Genomic DNA, 11,682 nt, shown 5'->3' on the forward strand with positions numbered 1-11,682 from the left:
CATATGGTCTTTTCCTCCTTCCACTGGAGCTGTAGGAAACTCACAGGGGCAGGTGTGGAAAGCAGTGGCAGCAGGGTGGGTGGGTACATAGGCTCCGTGTGTCTACAGCTTGTGCGGTTCTGTAGCTATGGCAACCGTGTGTAACGCCACTCAAGTAGCCTCATAGCACGGCCCGAGAGTTACCCCTGGCTCCTCAACTGTTCCTCTTCAATGCACTGTCTGTGCTGCTGTTTCCTAGCTACCATCGCTCTGTTACATATATCTATATTTTTTGAAGTCGTGCTTAAGTATTGTTTCTGTTTGCTACACTGCTTGCCACTGCATCTTAGTTCATCTGATTGCAAAAGTGGACAGCAAACCCAAAACCCATTTCTTACAGATACTGTTGGTTGTTAACAATTGTCAGCACAGGTTTTTATTTATTTATTTATTTATTTATTTATTTATTTTGAGGTGGAGTCTTGCTCTGTCACCCAAACTGGAGTACAGGCAATATCTTGGCTCAATGCAACCTCTGCCACTTGGGTTCAAGCAATTCTCCTGCCTCAGCCTCCCGAGTAGCTGGGATTACAGGCCTCCACCACCACACCTGGCTAATTTTTTTGTATTTTTAGTAGAGATGGGTTTTCACCATGTTGCCAGGCTAGTCTCTAACTGCTGACCTCAGGTGATCCGCCTGCCTTCCAAAGTGCTGGGATTATAGGCATGAGCAACCGCGCCTGGCCAATTGTCTGTACTTAGACACATTGTGTTAGAAAGATTCTTGAGGCAGTGGTCTGAATGAGATGACCACTTGAGAATTTTTCTAGTTCTGCTGGTCCATGTTGGGTGGGCACTCTGTCTGAGCCAATGATGCTATCAATTGACTGCCTGCCTACTGAAAACTGTTTTTTTTTTTTGTTGTTTTTTTTTTTTTGCCAGTTGTTACAATTTCCTGACAACAAGAGTAGTATAATGAAAGTAAAATTTACAGCAATATATGCAAATATATCATATCCTATGAAGATTTTACATGAGTAATGTATGCATATGTACCCCGTAAAAGAAAGCTGCATTGTGTTAATTCTGAGAATATATGCACAAATGGTTTCTTTGATTTATTGTTAAAACAACATTCAAATGCTCAGAAATATTTCTGTTGTAATTAAATTTAAATGTTTTTAAAAATTCATGGGAGTTGGTAATTTACTGTGTTCATATTTTAGTTTCCTTATGTTTGGTCATTAAGTGAGGTATCATAAATGGCTAAGATTTAAGGCCCTTCACCTTCCTGGGCCTCAGTAGAAGCAGGATGTCAACATCCATAAGTTATAAGCAATCTCCCCAAGGGACTGTCATACAAAATACACTTATAATTGAATTAACTTGAGAGAGGATTCTGGGAAGCTGACCGCATCAGCAGCATAGTTTTTCGTTCTTTCTAAATCCTTACATAAAAAAAAGAGAGAATGACTGGATAGAAAAACCAAAAGTCCACGAGTGGTGTTTACCGCAAAACTAGTTGACAGGTGATCCCCACAAATACAAGTGAGCAGAGAGAAACCACCAACAGTTACAAGATGTGGATGGTATCAGCACCTGTGTGGGAGAAAGAATAAAGGAGCTACATCTGACGGGCCTGAGAACAGGAGGACCCCAAAATAGCCAACAGGCATTCACTGGAGACAGGGCAGGCCGGTCTGAGAACAGCAGCTGAAACTGGTAGGGCTTTGTTCCAATACTAATGTCAAGCCCACGGGGACTAAGTCTGAAGAGGCTGCAGATGCGTAGCCCCTCGGAAGTCTCCCAACCAACCTGCCAGGTCCCCTTTGCCAGACAGAGACTCACACTAAAGATAAGTTGCTTGGGGTGGAATAAAAATTGAACAGGACATGGACAAAAGATGAGGGAAAGAGAAGCTCCACACCAAAAAAGTGAAATATCATAAAGCAAGCTGCCTTATGTTTTAACACTCCTCCGAATCAAGAGAGGGAGTTCTGTGAAGTAAGAGAAGTTTTTTCAGTGCAATTTTTACAACAAAAGTTCAGAAAAATGAATTTTACATTAAAAGAAGCAATAGAATACTAAAAATTAGCCAGGTGTGGTGGTGCACGCCTGTAGTCCCAGCTACTCGGGAGGTATAAGAATTGCTTGAACCTGGGAGGCAAAGGTTGCAGTGGGCTGAGATTGTGCCACTGCACTCCAGCCTGGGCAACAGAGGAGCAACAGAAAAATATCAAGGTCACATATTTTTTACAAGGAAAAAAAAAGGAATAAGGAGCTACAGTCAATGCGAGCACCCCCGAAAGAAATATCCACAGAACAGATCAAAACTGTAATCTTTTACTTCCAAATGAGATAAGACATTAGGAAAAAGTACAAGATATGAAATAACAAAAATAAGGTTTAGAAATTCAGAAATGAAGAAGTAGAAATAAGGAAGTAATTAGAAATAAAGCAAAAATAATTGAAGAAATAAAGAGTAAGCTAAAAAGAAAATAAGAGCAAATAAATTCAATAGTAGTATCTGAAGAGAAATATGTGAAAAAGAAGAAAGTACTTTTTACATGTTTTTAATTCAGAAAGAGATAAGGATTTAAGAGAAAAATAACAAATATTGAAGAATGACAAAGATCCAAAGTACAGATAAGAGAAGTCCCTAAAGAAAGCAAATTAGCCAGGCCTGGTGACAGGTACCTGTAGTTCCAGCTACTTGGGAGGCTGAGGCAGGAGGATTGCATGAGCCCAGCAGGTCAAGTCTGTAGTGAGCCATGGTCACGCCACTGTACTCCAGCCTCGGCAACAGAATGAGAACTCATCTTAATAAATAAACAAAGAAGAAGAAAACAAAAGTAAAGGACTAGAACAAGTACTAAAATCTTTCAGGAAGGAAAAAAAGAAAAGATTTGAAATGACACAGCGATACACCACAGAATGATCAATTCTAGTAAAATTGCCGGATTTTAAAGAAAAAGAAAAAATGTATTTGGGCTTCTAGGAAAAAGGATATATGACTTAAAAGTAAAAGAAAATTGGATTATCTTCAGATTTACTTTTTTTTAGATCATCATCAAATGGAACAATATCTTGAAGATAACTGAAGAAAGGAAGTATGAGTCAAGTATAATGAAAACAAGCAAATTTATGAACATGTAAGAACTCAGGGAATACGGTTCCCATGAACTGTTCTTGGGTAATCTATTAGGGAACGAGTATCAGATAACCAAAATGTCTAGTGAAACATCAACATAAGAACTACTGGTGAGCGTTAAATATATTAGTTTGGTGCAGAAGTAATTGCAAAAGTTACTAATAGTTGCTAGTACAACTAATTACAAGCTAATGTTACTAGTACAAAACTAATACTAGCACAAACTAGTACAAAACTAATAGTTACTAGTACAACTAAGACTAAATGAGGGCTAAAGGGAGAGAGTATGATGTAAAATGGCTATGTGCTCTGACAATGTAGAGGTAGTATAACTATCAAAAATGAAGGGGAACATATACAAAAATTTTTAAATGTTTTTATTAGTCATTTTGATGATAGTATTGTTATTCTGAGATTGTTGTATATGTAATAGGAAGTGAAACAATGAGTAATTATGGGATATTCTCATTCTATAAACCTCGATCTCCTTGACATAGGGCTCCTTGGTGTGGAAGAAAGGGGATACGGATGGAATTCAGAAGAGATTAAGAGAAAGCTCCATGAGGCAGGGCATGGTGGCTCATACCTGTAATCCCAGCACTTTGAGAGGCCGAGGTGGGAGGACTGTTTGAGCCCAGGAGTTCCAGACCAGACTGGGCAACATAGCAAGACCATCTGTCTAAAAAGAAAAAGAAGAGAGAAAGCTCTGGAGTATTGAGTTTGAATTGGAATTATCAATATAAACTCATGAGGTATTTTAATCTTTAAATATATTTGTATGTGTACATTTCCTTTTTCTGTCCATTGAAAATACTGTCCATTCTGCCTATTGAAAACAGTGGTCAATCCAGCAGCAAGGAATATCCTAAACCCCCAGAATGTGTTCTTGAAATATCATTTCTCCTTAAAAGAAATCAGTGCATCTTGGAGAGATGGCTGATTCCAGGACTAGAGTGGGAAATTTACAAAATGAACCTTTTGTCAAACTAGGTAGCAAGGAAGTTATTTATCAAAGGCAACCAGAATTATGTCAAAAGTATGAAGAAGCCAAGATTAAAAAGTCCCTACTGGGCCGGGCGCGGTGGCTCATGCCTGTAATCCCAGCACTTTGGGAGGCTGGGGAGGGCAGACAATGAGGTCAGGAGATCAAGACCATCCTGGCCAACATGGTGAAATCCTGTCTCTACTAAAAATACAAAAAAATTAGCTGGGTGTGGTGGCACATGCCTGTAGTCCCAGCTACTCAGGAGGCTAAGGCAGGAGAATTGCTTGAACCCAGGAGATGGAGATTGCAGTGAACCAAGATTGCACCACTGTACTATAGCCTGAGTGACAGTGTGATACTCCATCTCAAAAAAAAAAAAAAAAAAAAAAAATCCCTACTGGCCAAAGATGGAGCAATTTGAGTTTCAAGAAATAATAATAATTTCAATAAATTAAAAGCTATCAAATATGTTTAAACCACTGAGTTCAGAATAAGATTTCCAAAAAGAGAAAATGTGTACCTTCAGAGGATAATAGGGAACTAATTCATTATTTTGAAATCTTTTACACAAGGGGCAAGAATCACAAATTTATCTTGCCTTTCCTATTATCACTGGGTAACCAAATAATACATAAGGAGACATGCCTTCTTATAATAGTTTTCCAAATGAAAAAGAAAAGATAGAATAATAATATTACCATTTTGTAATGCCAGTGAATTAAAAGATATAAGAATTAAGCTCCAACAGCTGCTAAAGTCACGGAAGATAAATAAGCAGACATGAGGTGCTTTCGATTGCCTTTCCAGACACCAATCTCTTGGCAACATCCCCAAAAGAGAAATACCAAACACCATGTAACTACTATAGTTTTGACAGACACTTTGGAAAGGAATAGAACCTGAGTCTGCTCCAGTCTCTGGATCTAGCAGCCAAAGTTCAGGAAATGCAGAGAACAGAGGAACATGCTAAATCCCACCACAAGTGCACAATCAGCAAAATTCAGACCATAGGAAACTCTCTAATTGAAAGAGCCTGATACGTTGTAAGGAAAAGAAAGGGATAGAGAAGAACCAGTAGCTTAAAATAGAGTTTAAAAACATATGACTTTTTTTTTTTTAATGGACAAGACTTAACTACAGTATCTAGGAATGAACATTTGAGTAAAAACAATTATGAAAGTATAAGAAGGTGACTTCTATAAAAGTCAGGACAATGGGTACGTATGAGAGGAAAGGGGTTTGTGACTCAAATTGGACACATGGTGGGGGTTTCTGGAGTAGGGGGTAAAGTTCTATTTCTTTTTTTTTTTTTTTTTTTTTTTTTTTTTTTTTTTTTTGAGACGGAGTTTCGCTCTTGTTACCCAGGCTGGAGTGCAATGGCGCGATCTCGGCTCACCGCAACCTCCGCCTCCTGGGTTCAAGCAATTCTCCTGCCTCAGCTTTTTGTATTTTTAGTAGAGACGGGGTTTCACCATGATGACCAGGATGGTCTCGATCTCTCGACCTCGTGATCCACCCGCCTCGGCCTCCTAAAGTGCTGGGATTACAGGCTTGAGCCACCGCGCCCGGCCTCCTATTTCTTGATCTTAGTGGGGTTTCAATGATACTTACCTTGTAAAAATTCATTTCACAGCTGGGTGTGGTGGCTCACATCTGTAATCCTAGCACTTTGGGAGGCCAAGGTGGGTGGATCATGAGGTCGGGAGTTTAAGACCAGCCTGGCCAACATGGTGAAATCCTGTCTCTACTAAAAATACAAAAATTAGCCAGGCGTGGTGGCAGGTGCCTGTAATCCCAGCTGCTCGGGAGGCTGAGGCAGGAGAATTGCTTGAACTTGGGAGGTGGGGGTTGCAGTGAGCCGAGAACACACCACTGCACTCCAGCCTGGGTGACAGAGCAAGACTCTGTCTCAAAAAAGAAAAACATTCATTTCACTACACATTTTATGTGATTTTATGTATCTTTCATTTCATATCAGAAAGATATTTTTGAGAAGACAAGGATCAAGTCTTGTATTATTTTTTATTTGTTTTCAAAATGACAAAACTCTTTTGATGTAAAATTCCGAGTTTTCACAAACATATATAGTCATGAAATCATAACCACAATCAAGATATCATCACTTACTTTTTCTTTTTCTTTTTTTTTTTTTTGAGATGGAGTTTCACTTTTGTTACCCAGGCTGGAGTGCAATGGCAGGATCTCGGCTCACCGCAACCTCCGCCTCCTGGGTTCAGGCAATTCTCTTGCCTCAGCCTCCTGAGTAGCTGGGATTACAGGCGCGCACCAACATGCCCAGCTAATTTTTTGTATTTTTAGTAGAGACGGGGTTTCACCATGTTGACCAGGATGGTCTCGATCTCTTGACCTCGTGATCCACCCACCTCGGCCTCCCAAAGTGCTGGGATTACAGGCTTGAGCCACCATGCCCGGCTGATATCATCACTTTCAAACATTCACTTGTGCTCCTTTTAGTCAGCTCCTCCCTCCATTCCAAACCATGGTAAGCACTAAAGATACTATTTTCTGTTCCTATACTTTTGCTTTTCTAGAACCTCATATAAACAGAAACATAGAGTATGTAGCCTTTTGAGTCTGGTTTCTTTCACTTAGCATAATGCTTTGAGGTTTATCAAAGTTAGAAAACTTATCAAAGTTTGTTTTTATTGCTAAGTAGTATTCTACTATATGGATACAGCTCAATTTGCTTATCCATTTAACAAAACGACATTTGGGTTCTTTCCAGTTTTGGCAATTATGAATAAAGCTGCTATAAACATTTGTATACAGTGTGAAAATAAGATTTCATTTCTCTTGAATAGACACCTAGAAGTGAAATTGCTGGTTTATAGGTTAAGTGCACATTTACTATATAAGAAATTGTCAAATTATATTCCAAAGTGACCATACTATTTTGTATTCCTACAGGCAATATATGAGTTCCAGTTGCTCTGTGTCTTCACCAGCACTTGGTATTGTCATTTTAAAGCCATCCTAATACATGTGTAGTGGTATGTTATTGTAGTTTTAATTTTCACTTCCTTAGTAACTTTCATGTGTTAAATATATGAAAGGATGATCATTTGCAATCTGTATATCTTATCTGGTAAAATGCCTATGCAAATGTATGCCTACTTTTATTTTATTTTTTTTTTTTTAGTTTTGTAAAAGTCTTTTATTTTGGGAGGGAACTCAGTTTTAGTGTTTCTCTTCATTTATTTGCTACCGAAAAATTGAAATAGCACATTGAAATTTCCTTTTATTGCAATACAAATTTTTGAAAACCAGAAAACCAAATTAATTATTACCGTGCTCTAGCCAAACTACCCAGTGTTTTCTTGTTTTGTTTTGTTTTGTTTGAGACAGAGTCTTGCTCTTGTTACCCAGGCTGGAGTGCAGTGGCATGATCTCGGCTCACTGCAACCTCCCCCTCCTGGGTTCAGGCAATTCTCTTGCCTCAGCCTCCTGAGTAGCTGGGATTACAGGTGCACACCATCACTCTTGGCTAATTTTTGTATTTTTGGTAGAGACGGGGTTTCTCCAGGTTGGTCAGGCTGGTCTCGAACTCCTGACCTTGTGATCTGCCTGCACTGGCCTCCCAAAGTGCTGGGATTACAAGCATGAGCCACCATGCCTGGTCCCAGTGTTTTCTTTATATTCTTTCCTCACAAGTTACTTTCCTTCAAATTCTTGATGTTGGGTTTTATCTCACTGACTTCAGGCTTCTAAAACACATGGGGATACTTGAGTCCTATTGCTTCTTTAGGTCAAATCAATAGTTTTGTAAAAATCTTTGATGTCTGACTTAATAGAATCTGGCAGGATTCTCAGATCTGTTTCTTCATGTAATCTGTTGTGATATATTTGGGTTGAAATAAATGAAGAAAATTTAGACTCACATAGCAATATAGTTGGAAAAGGGAGGACTTTGCTAACCCTTTGAAAGACTTTTAGGATCCTGAGAGTTCCTTGGACTGCTTAAAACCCCAGTGCGTACTTATACAACTGCTACCATAATTTATTTAACCATCTGTTGATAGGCAGGGTATTTCCAGTTACTTATTGATAATGTATGCATTAAATGTATTTTCATATATCTGTGTGCCTGTATGTATATGGTAGAATCCAGACTAGAACTAGAGGTTATCTAAAATTGTGACAGATTTTGCCAAATTGCCTTCCAAAAAGACTATCAGTTTACATTCCCACCAGCAGGAGAGAGGAGTATCCATTTTCTCAGGTTTCCTAACACTGGATATTGTGTTTTTTAACTATTTGGCTGTCTCTTGGATCAAAAATGTTATTGTTAGCCTGTCGCTGTCCTGTGTGGTGTGCTCTTCCTCAAACACGTTAAGCCTGCTATCACTTTATGGTCTTTACATTTATTCCCACTGCTGGTATGCCCACTTTTTAAAGCAAATTATTGGTTTTCTTATTGTTGAGTTGTGAGAGTTCTTTATGATCCCTTTCTCTATTGAATTGCTTTTGTGCCTTGGTCAAAAGTCAACTGGTTACATATGTGTGGGTCTATTCTGAACTTTTTATTGTGTTCCATTGGTCTATGTGTCTATCCTTTCACCGGTACATACTATCTTGAGCACTGTAGCTTTATATTAAATTTTAAAATCAAGTCGTATGAATATTCTAATTTTTTGATTATTTTTCATAACTGTTTTGGCTATTCTAGTTCCATTTTCTTTCCATTCATTTCAGAAATAGGCTGTCAATGTATACCAGAAAGAGAGAGAGATTTTTAAAATTATTTAAGGGAGCTAAAATTTTCCCTATTTCTAAATTGATAGCTTTACTTCTGCTTCTGGTTATGAGTAACTCTTCTGTTGACAACAGCCATAAAACTTGGTTAAAACACAAAACAACAGCTCTTTCAGAACATCAGAGAGCAAGCAAGGTAGTCAGAACTTCAGGATTATAAAATCCTTAGTAAAAGGGAATAATAGCAGAGGAGTGAGTCTGAGTTTCTGATTTGCAAAGACATCTAGGCATTTGATGACTCCTAAGTTGCACATGTGTAGGAAGACATCAAGAAATTTAAAAAGCAGCTACTACAAAGCTAAAAAGCTAAGCAGAGATGTCTGCAATTTCATGGTCCTGGAGAGACAGAAATTGGAGTTGAGCATCCAACAAGAAGAAAGCACTTTGGTGAACAAACAAGGCTTTAAATGGTGACTCCTCAAAGGACTATGTGCTAAAAGTAAGGGCAAACTAGTCTTACACGCATAAAGATGATGTGCCAAAGCCTATCTCACTGCCAGAAAAAAGCAAACTCTTCCATGGAGGATAATACCATCATCCAGAGTCTTATAATTTTTCATAGACAAGGTCTGGTATTCAGTTAAAAAAATCAGTAATGCCAAAAAACTGGATCAAATGACTGAAAATCAAGAGACAAAAGAGACCATGAAAATAAATTTGTAGGTGACAAAAATCTTGTCTTTAGCCAATTTTTAAAAAACTAACTGTGGCTAGTATGTTTAAGGAATTAGATGAAATGATGAAAAATTTCACCAGATGGGCTGGGTATGGTGGCTCATGCCTGTAATCCCAGTACTTTGGGAGGCTAAGGTGGGAGGATTGCTTGAGATTAGGAGTTTTAGAGCAACCTGAGAAACAGTAAGATCCCATCTCTACCAAAAAAAAAAAATTTTTTTTTGAGACAGAGTTTTGTTCTTGTTGCCCAGGCTGGAGTGCAATGGCACAATCTTGGCTCACCACAACCTCTGCTTCCCAGGTTCAAGCGATTCTCCTGCCTCAGCCTCCCAAGTAGCTTGGATTACAGGCATATGCCACCACACACAGCTAATTTTGTATTTTTACTAGAGACAGAGTTTCTCCATGTTGGTCAGGCTGGTCTTGAACTCCCGACCTCAGGTGATCCACTTGCCTCGGCATCCCAAAGTGCTGGGATTACAGGCATGAGCCACTGCTCCTGGCCAAAAAATATTTTTAAAGAAAGAATTCCACCAGATAATTTGAATAAATAAAAATAATTAATTATAAAGCCCAGATGGAAAAACATAATAACTAAAATGAATAATTCAAAAGATTAGTTTAACAGTATTAGGCTCAGCAGAAGAGATTAGTGAACTGGAAGACAGGTCAAGGGAAAATATCCAGATTGAAGCACAGAGGAAAAAGTATAAAATACAGAGAAAAAGAATGTAAGAAACATATGGGATATGAAGAAAGATCTTATATGATTGTCAATAACGTCCCAGAGGAGTGGAAACAAGGAATGTGGCAGGAGTCATATTTGAAGAGACACTAGCCAAGAATTTCCTCAAACTAAGAAGGCATTAAGACACAAATTCAAGAAGCTCTGTGAATTGAAAGCAAGAGGAATACAAAGAAAACCACACCTTGTCAAACTGCAAAACCTAAACACAATATAAAAATGTTAAAACCAGCAAGATTGAGAAAAGGTGTAATTATCTTCAAATAGCAATGAAAGTTAGCAAAGACTGACAGCTAACTGGTCCAACAGAAATGATGGAAACCAGAAGATGATGGAATGGCATCTTCAAGGAGCAGGAAAAAAATGACTGCAAACTGAGAATTTTATACCCAGCAAAATAATGGTGAAATGGAGAAGGGCGGGGAAAGGTATAGAGGAATTCCATACCTTTAAAATTAAAGATGAAATAGAGACATTTTCATAAAAATAAAAATCTAGAGTTTTCATTGTCAGCAAACATGTACTAAAAGATATCATAAAGGGAATTCTTCAGATAGAAGTAAAAGGAATTCCAGTAGAAGCCCAGAAATGCAAGAAGGAATAAAAATCACCAGGAAAAGGATTTCTAAAGTAATATTAATTGTTTAAAACAACAGCAATGATGATGTCTTCTGGTGTTTAAAATGCTCTTCATGTACTCTTTTATACAGCTGAATTAAATACCCATGATCGTTAAAACACAGCATGTACGTTCTTCTCTCTGTACTTTCAGACTCTCTTGCTCATCATTTGAGGCCAAGTTATATCGTAATACCTTCAGGAAGTATTCACTCACCACTCCTCTCCAATCCCTCTAACTCAGCACCATGTTGTCTGAGTCACTTACTTAGAACCTTAAGGTAAGTTTTGTTTTCTTTTGTTTTTATTTCATGTTGTGTGTCTTGATTTCTCAAATAGATTGTAAATTTAATGTCCTTTCTATGTCTGCTATAGGCTATCTATGTAGTATATGCTCAATAAATGTTTGTTGGATAATTAAAGTTGTTGAAGAATAAATTAATAACAAGTGACTGAACTTGTTGTTTTCTAAGACAGAATCTCTCATCAGTTTGTTAATTGTTATTCTGAGATTTGATAAAGGAAATTAATATAAATATATACAAGAAAAGCTTTAATAAGACCTTGTATGAAAAATCCATGAAGGACAGATTAGATGTTCATATTTCATCTTTAACCTTTTGCAACTGATTTGATACCTTTTTAATAAAATCCTTCTTGGTATCCTTGTCAAATGTGTAAGGCTGGTAAGAGTATATCACAGGTATGTCATTTATTTCATTATAATGTGAGTCATTGTACTATTCTTGGATGCTA

The sequence above is a fragment of the Saimiri boliviensis genome, chromosome 17 (genome assembly GCF_048565385.1).
Source record: "Saimiri boliviensis isolate mSaiBol1 chromosome 17, mSaiBol1.pri, whole genome shotgun sequence".
Taxonomy (NCBI): Eukaryota; Metazoa; Chordata; class Mammalia; order Primates; family Cebidae; genus Saimiri; species Saimiri boliviensis.